The sequence below is a fragment of the Tamandua tetradactyla genome, chromosome 11 (assembly GCF_023851605.1).
Source record: "Tamandua tetradactyla isolate mTamTet1 chromosome 11, mTamTet1.pri, whole genome shotgun sequence".
Taxonomy (NCBI): Eukaryota; Metazoa; Chordata; class Mammalia; order Pilosa; family Myrmecophagidae; genus Tamandua; species Tamandua tetradactyla.
Window position 1 is genome coordinate 26,341,548 of NC_135337.1, and position 7,611 is coordinate 26,349,158.

Below are 7,611 nucleotides of genomic sequence, written 5' to 3' on the forward strand. Positions count from 1 at the left end.
TTTCACAATCACACAGTCACATTGAAGAAGCTCCCAGATAGCATTTTAATGATTTCTATCTCTAACACTAATTCTAGGCATTCACTACAAACAAAAATACTTGCAATTTACATATTCTTTCTATAAAATGCATCATTACTTGTACTCCTATCTTGTTTGGCTTGAGAGCTTTTTTTTTTTTAAATTGACCATATAAATCTGTTGTGCTTCATTATATTGATCTAGCAGCTAAAATCTAAGGAAGTATCTTATTCTCAACATGAGGAGTGGGAAAAATATAGGAAAGAGTCACCCCAGTGTTGTCTCAAGTACAGGAACAAGAAGAGAGAAAAAGATAGGGCACTGCTGGGATGGCAGACTAGGTAAGCAACAATCCCAAGATAAGAACTCAAATCACTAATATATGTGAGGTCCACGGTACTATACTCTCTCCTTACTGGGCAAATCACCTTTCAGACTGAATCCTGATTGGCAAATAGTCTCTAAATTTTGACTCATAACATAAAAAACGGGGGGGGGGGGGGAGGGAATGCTGAGGGGAGCTTTCTCTAGGCAAGAAACTGCCAAGTTCTGTCATGGCTGTTGACCTTGGTGTCATTGGCTCTCCTTCTTCTTAGAAGCTCATCAGGGCTATGTGTGGAGATAAGGACTGCTTTTTGGGAGCAGGCATGCAGAAGGGGAGGACAGGAAAGGACAATGGATTGACTGGGTTTGCTCACTTTATTAGACAAAAGTAACTCTGAGTTGGTATAGCTCTTAATTCCTTATCTAAAAAAATTGGGGCCACATATGTTTCCTATTTCAGAATTTTTCATGGTTTAGGTAAAAATGCATATACTATATATTATAAAATTCCCAGATGAATGACAACAGTAAGAGCATAAATATATGTGTTATAGATCTCAAGAAGGAGAAGAGAAGGGAAAGAGGGCATAAGGAATAATGGAGGAAATAATCACCGAAAATTTACCATATCTTTGGAAAAACAAAAATTACAATTCCAAGAAGTTCAGCATCCCCTAAACAGAATAAATACAAATAGAACTACTCCAAGATACTTACTAATTAAATTGTCAAATATCAAAGACAAAGCAAGAATTCTGAAAGCAGCAAGAGAAAAGTCATTCATCACATCCAAGGGAAGCTTGATAAGACTATATGCAGATTTCTCAGTTAAAACCATGGAAGCAAGAAGGTAGTGGTATGATATATTTAAGATACTGAAAGAGAAAAATCTGCCAACAAAGAATTCTATATCCAGCAAAATTATCCTTCAAAAATAAGAAAGAGTTTGCAATATTTCAGACAAACAGAAACTGAGAAAGTTTGTGAACCAGAGACCTGCTATACCAGAAATACTAAAGGGAACACTACATGCAAATAGGAAAAGACAGGAGAGAGAGGTTTGCATGAAAGTGTAGAAATGAAGACTATCAAGAAGGAAAAGACAGAAAGAGAAAAAAATAAGATAGATATATAAAATCCAAAAGACAAAATGGTAGAAGAAAGTACTGCCTTTACAGTAATAACATTAAATGTTAATGGATTAGGCTCTCTAATCAAAAGACAAAGACTGGCAGAATGGATTTAAAAAACGGGATCCATCTCTATGCTGTCTATGAGAAAGACACTGTAGACCCAAGGACAAAAAATACACATTCCATGCAAACAATAATCAGAAAAAGAACAGGTTGCTATATTAATAGACAAATTAGATTTCAAATGGAAAACAATCAAAAGAAACAAAGGTGCACATTATGTATTAATAAAAGGAACAATTCATCAAGAAGACATAGCAATCATAAATGTTTTTGCATTGAGCCAGATGCCCCAAAATACATGAGGTACATACTAAGACACTGAAAAGAGAAGTAGATACCTCCACAATAAAAGTTGAAGACTTCAAAACACCTCTCTCATCAGTAGAACGTCTAGATAGAGTATTAATAAGGAAACAGAGATGTTGAATAGTATGATAAATCAACTAGACTTAACAGACATTTGTAGAACAATACACCCCACAACAGCAGGATACACAATTTTCTCAAGTGTTCTTAATCATTCTTGAGGATAGATCACATTTTGGGTCACAAAGCAAGTCTCAATAAATTTAAGATTGAAATTATACAGAACACTTTCTTGGGTCATATTGGAATAGAGTTGGAAATCACTAACACGCAGAAGGCCAGAAAATTTACAAATATATGGAGGCTAAACAATACATTCTTAAACAAACAGTGGGTCAAGGAAGAAATTACAAGAGAAATTTCTTTTGTAAGTATCTTGAGCAAATGAAAATGAAGACACAACATATCAAAATTTACAGGATGCAGCAAAGGTGGTGCTTAGAGAAAATTTTATTGCCCTGAAAAAAACAAACAGAAGGAAAGAAATAGCAAAGTTTGGAGCAGAAATGAATGAAATTGAGGACATGAAAACAATCAAGCAAATCAACAAAACCTGAAGTTTTGTTTTTTTTTTTGAGAAAATCAATAAAATCAATGGGCTACCTTACCTAGGCTGAAAGAGCAAGAGAGGGAGAGAGGATGCAAATGCAATCAGAAATGGAAGAGGGAACATAACTATTGACCCCAAAGAAATAAAGGAAACAATGAGAGGATACTATGGGCAACTATATGCTAAAAACCTAGATAACATAGAAGAAATGAACAACTTCCTAGAAAAGTATGAACAACCAACATTGACTCAAGAAGAAATAGAAGACCTCAACAAACCAATCACAAGTAAAGAGATTGAATCAATCATCAAAAAGTTCCTCAAAAAAGAAAAGTCCAAGATCAGATGGCTTCACATGTGAATTCTACCAAGCATTCAAGAAAGAATTAGTATCAATCCTGCTCAAACTATTCAAACAAATTGAAGAAAAAGGAAAGCTATTAAATTTATTTATTCAATGAAGCTAACATCACCTTAATACCTAAACCAGGCAAAGATACTACAAGAAAAGAAAATTACAAATCAATCACTTTGATGAATATAGATGCAAAAAGCCTCGCAAAATACTCACAAATCAAATCCAGCAGCACATTAAAATAATTATACACCATGACAAAGTGGGATTTATCCCAGTTATGTAAGGCTGGTTCAGCACAAGAAAATCAATTCATGTAATAGACCACATCAATAAATACAAGCAGAAAAACCACATGAACATCTTTATTGATGCACAAAAGACATTTAACAAAATTCAACATCCTTTCTCAATGAAAACTTCAAAGGATATGCACAGAAAGGATCTTCTTCAACATGGTAAAGGAAATATATGAAAAACCAACATTAACATCATCATCAATGGGGAAAGACCTAAAGCTTTCCTACTAACATTAGGAATAAGACAAGGATGCCCACTGTCACCAGTTATTCAACATTGTGTGAGAAGTTCTAGCTAGAGCAATTAGGCAAGAAAAAGTAATAAGCATCCAAATTGAAAAGGAAGATGTAAAACTTTCACTGTTTGAAGATGACATGATACTATATGTAGAAAGTCCCCCAAAAGTGTGCAGCAAAGTTACTAGACCTAATAAATGAGCATATCCTTTTATCTACAGTATGGATAGATGAATAAAACATGTGGATTAAAAATAAATAAATAATAGGAGGAGCAAAGATTAAAAATAATAATAGATAGATACATGAGGAAAAATGTACTTATTGCAAACTATGGTCTATGGGTAACAGTAATATTTTAATACTCTTTTATTAACAGTTAACAAATGTACCACACCAATACTATTGGTCAGTAGGTGCCAGGAAGGGATAAGGGGTATGGGAGGATTTGGGTTTTATTTTTATTTCCTTTCTGGAGTAATGAAAATGTTCCAAAATTGATCATTAGGATTCATGCACAACTAAGTGATGATACTGTGAACCAGTGATTGTATACTTCAGATGCTCTGTATGGTGTGTGAGTATATCTCAATAAAACTGTATTTAAAAAAATAAAAATAAATGAGCACAGCAGAGTGACAGAGTACAAATCAACATGCAAAATTCAGTAGCATTTCTACACACTAGTAGCAAGCAGTCTGAGGAGGAAATCAAGAAAACAATTTCATATATAATAGCAACCAATAGAATCAAATATTTAGGAATAAATTTAGCTAAGGTCACAAAGAGACCTATACAGGGAAAACTACAAGATATTGTTAAAAAATAAATAAAAGAAGACCTAAATAAGGATATACCATGCTTATAGATTAGAAGACTAAATATAATGCAGATGTCAATTTTACCCATATTAATTTTAGATTCAATGCAATATCAGTTAAAATTCCAACAAACTACTTTGCAGAAATAGGAAAACCAACAATCAAATTTATTTGGAACGGCAGTATGATGGTTAGGTTCTGGTGTCAACTTGGTCAAGTGATGATGCCTGGTTGTCTGGTCAGGCAAGCACTGGCCTGATCATCGCTGCAATGTTTTCATAGCTGGTCGACAAACTAGAAGGCTGGTGTATTAAACCATCAGCTAGTTGATTGCGTCTGTGGTTGATTACATCTGCGATCAACTAAGGCATTTCCCCCACCAGCGAGATAATCCCACCAGTTGAAGGCTTTTAAGGAAGAGAGAGACTTTTTCACTGCTTCTTCAGCCAGTGAGCCTCTCCTGTGGTGTTCATCCAGACTCTTCACTGGAACTGTAAGCTTCACAGTCTGCCTAATGGATTTTGGACTCTTTCATTACCATGGCTGTGTGTGTGATGCCTTTATAAATCTCATATTTACAGATCTCTTCTGTTGGTTCTGTTTCTCTAGAGAATCCTGACTAATACAGGCAGAGTGCCCCAAATAGCTAAAAATATCTTGAGAAAGAGGACTGAAGAGGTAGGTCTCATACTACCTGACTTTAGAGTATATTTCAAAGCTAGAGTAGTCAAAACAGCATAGTACTGTCATAAAGATAGATATACTGAATAATGGAATTGAATTGAGTATTCAGAAATAGAAGCTCTCCTCTATGGACAATTGATATTTGACAAGGTGGTCAAGCCAACTCAACTGAAACAGAATAGCCTCTTCAATAAATAAATATCCCAAAAAGTGGGATATCCATATCCAAAAGAATGAAAGACAATCCCTATCTCAGACCTTATACAAAAAGTTAACAGAAAATGGATTAAAGACCTAAACATTAAAGTTAAGAATATAAAACTTTTTTATAAGAAAATGTAGGGAAATATCTTAAAGATCTCATGAGGGGGTGGTTGTTTCTTAGACCTTACACCCAAAGTGTGAACAATGAAAGAAGAAATAGATAAATTAGATCTCCTCAAAGTTAAACACTTCTGTGCATCAAAGGACTTCATCAGAAAAGCAAAGAGGCAGCTACTCAATGGCATACAGTATTTTGAAACCACATACCAGATAAGGGTTTAATATCCAGAATACATAAAGAGATCCTACAATTTAACAAAAAAAAGACAAACAACCCAATTTTTTAAAATGGGCAAAAGACATGCACAGACACTTCACAGAAGAGGAAATACAAATGCCTCAAAAATATGAAAAGATGCTCAACCTCACTGGCTAATAGGGAAATGCAAATCAAAACCACAGTGAGATATCACCTCACACCTACTAGAATGGCCATTATCAAAAAAACAGAAAATTACAAGTGTTAGAGAGAATGTGAGAAAGAGGTACACATTCACTGTTGCTGGAAATGTAGAATGTTGCAACCTCTCTGAAAGGCAGTTTGGCAATTCCTCAAGAAGCTGAGTATAGATCCCATTAATAGGCATATATTCAGAGGAACTGAAGGCAAGGACACAAATTTGCACAGCAGTGTTTATAGCAGAATTATTCACAATTGCCAAGAGATGGAAACAGCCCAAATGTATATCAATGGAAGAGTGGCTAAACAAACTGTGGTATATACCAATGGTGTAATATTATGCAGCTGTAAGACAGAAAAAGGTCATGAAGCATGGAACAAAATGGGTGAAACTTAAGGACATTATGATAAGTGAAATTAACCAGAAACAAAAGGACAAATACTGTATGGTCTCACTAATATGAACTAACATTAATAAGTGAACTTTGAGAGTTAACATAAAGAACACAGGTTATCAGGAAATAGAAAGGGTAGTGAGTGGGCATTAGATACTGAAGTAGTACAGAATGTTCAACAAGACTGATGATAAAGATCCAAAAATAGAAAGCATAATACTATTTGATGGTAGCACAATATTGTAAATACACTGAACAAAACTGAATGTGAGTATGGTTGAGGAAGTTGGGCTAGGGGACATGTATGGAACCAGAAGGAAAGATAGAAGATAAAGACTGGGAGGGTGTAACTTAGCAATGCCTAGAGTGAATAATCATGGTGATTAAATGTACAAATATAAGAATGTATTTGCATGAGGGAGAACAAAAGAATGTCAGCATTGCAAGGTGTTGAAAATGGGATAGTATAGGGAGGAGAAATAAAATTAACGCAAACTAGAGTCTATAGTTAGCAGTACCATGCTTCCACTGAATGTAACAAAAGCAATATGCCAAAGCCAAATGTAAATAAGCGGGGAATATGGAGGAGTAGCATGGGATTCTTTGTGGAATAAATAGAAGTGTTCTCATATAAATTCTGGTAGTGAAGGCACCTAAATTATGTGATTATACCGGGAACCACTGAGTTTTACTTAGGCTGATTGTATGGTGAGTGAATAAAACTATTTAAAATGATCAGAAGAAATAAGTGCTGTACAAAATGTAGAGGGAGAGATGCACTGTTGATAAGGAAGAGGGGTGGTGCAGCAACCTGGAGGGCAGAGTGGTGACTCCACAGGAAGCTAGGGATGGGGCTGCCATATGATCCTGCAACCCCATCTTTAGGTGTGTATCTGGAGGAACTGAGAGCAGAGACACAAATGAGCATGCGCTCCGGTGTTTATGGCAACAGCGATCATGATTTGCAATGAATGGTGGCAACTTAAGGGTACATCTGGACTGAGGAATGGAGGGGGATCTGTGGTGTATAGATACAATGGACTATTGAGTGGCTGCAAGAAGGAATGAGGTTGTGGGGATACAACTAGGTGAATGAAACCTGAGGACACCAGGTTGAATGAAATAAGCCAGAAACAAAAAGGCAAGTACTATTATGCCTTACTAATTTGGACGATTATTTACAAACCCTGAGAATTGAATTCGAGAGCATAGGTTATCAGGTGAAGGTGTATTGTAAAGGTTCCCAGATTGTAAGCTCTTACAGCAGTCACATCTATTTTTGAATTGTAACTGTTATTTCTAAATTCTGAGATGCTGAGCTCTGTGTATAATCTGGTGGTTACCTGGAACATCAGATATTTGTGCAACACCAGAGACTCAGAGCTAGAGTTCTGCAGCTAAGAAAGTCAGCTTTACCTCATACAGCAACTGTTAAAAACACTGAAAAAGTGATGAAGCTGATCCAGGTAGGACTAAGGTTAATCAGACTAAAGCGTAAAGGATGATATTGACTGTGTTTTAAATCTTCAACGTCTGTGTGAGACCAAAGGAAGAGATATTTACTTGGTACAAAATTTCTCTTTTCTGTGGCACACTATCTAATCTAACATGTAAGGTCAGCTTATTCAAGCACTATAAT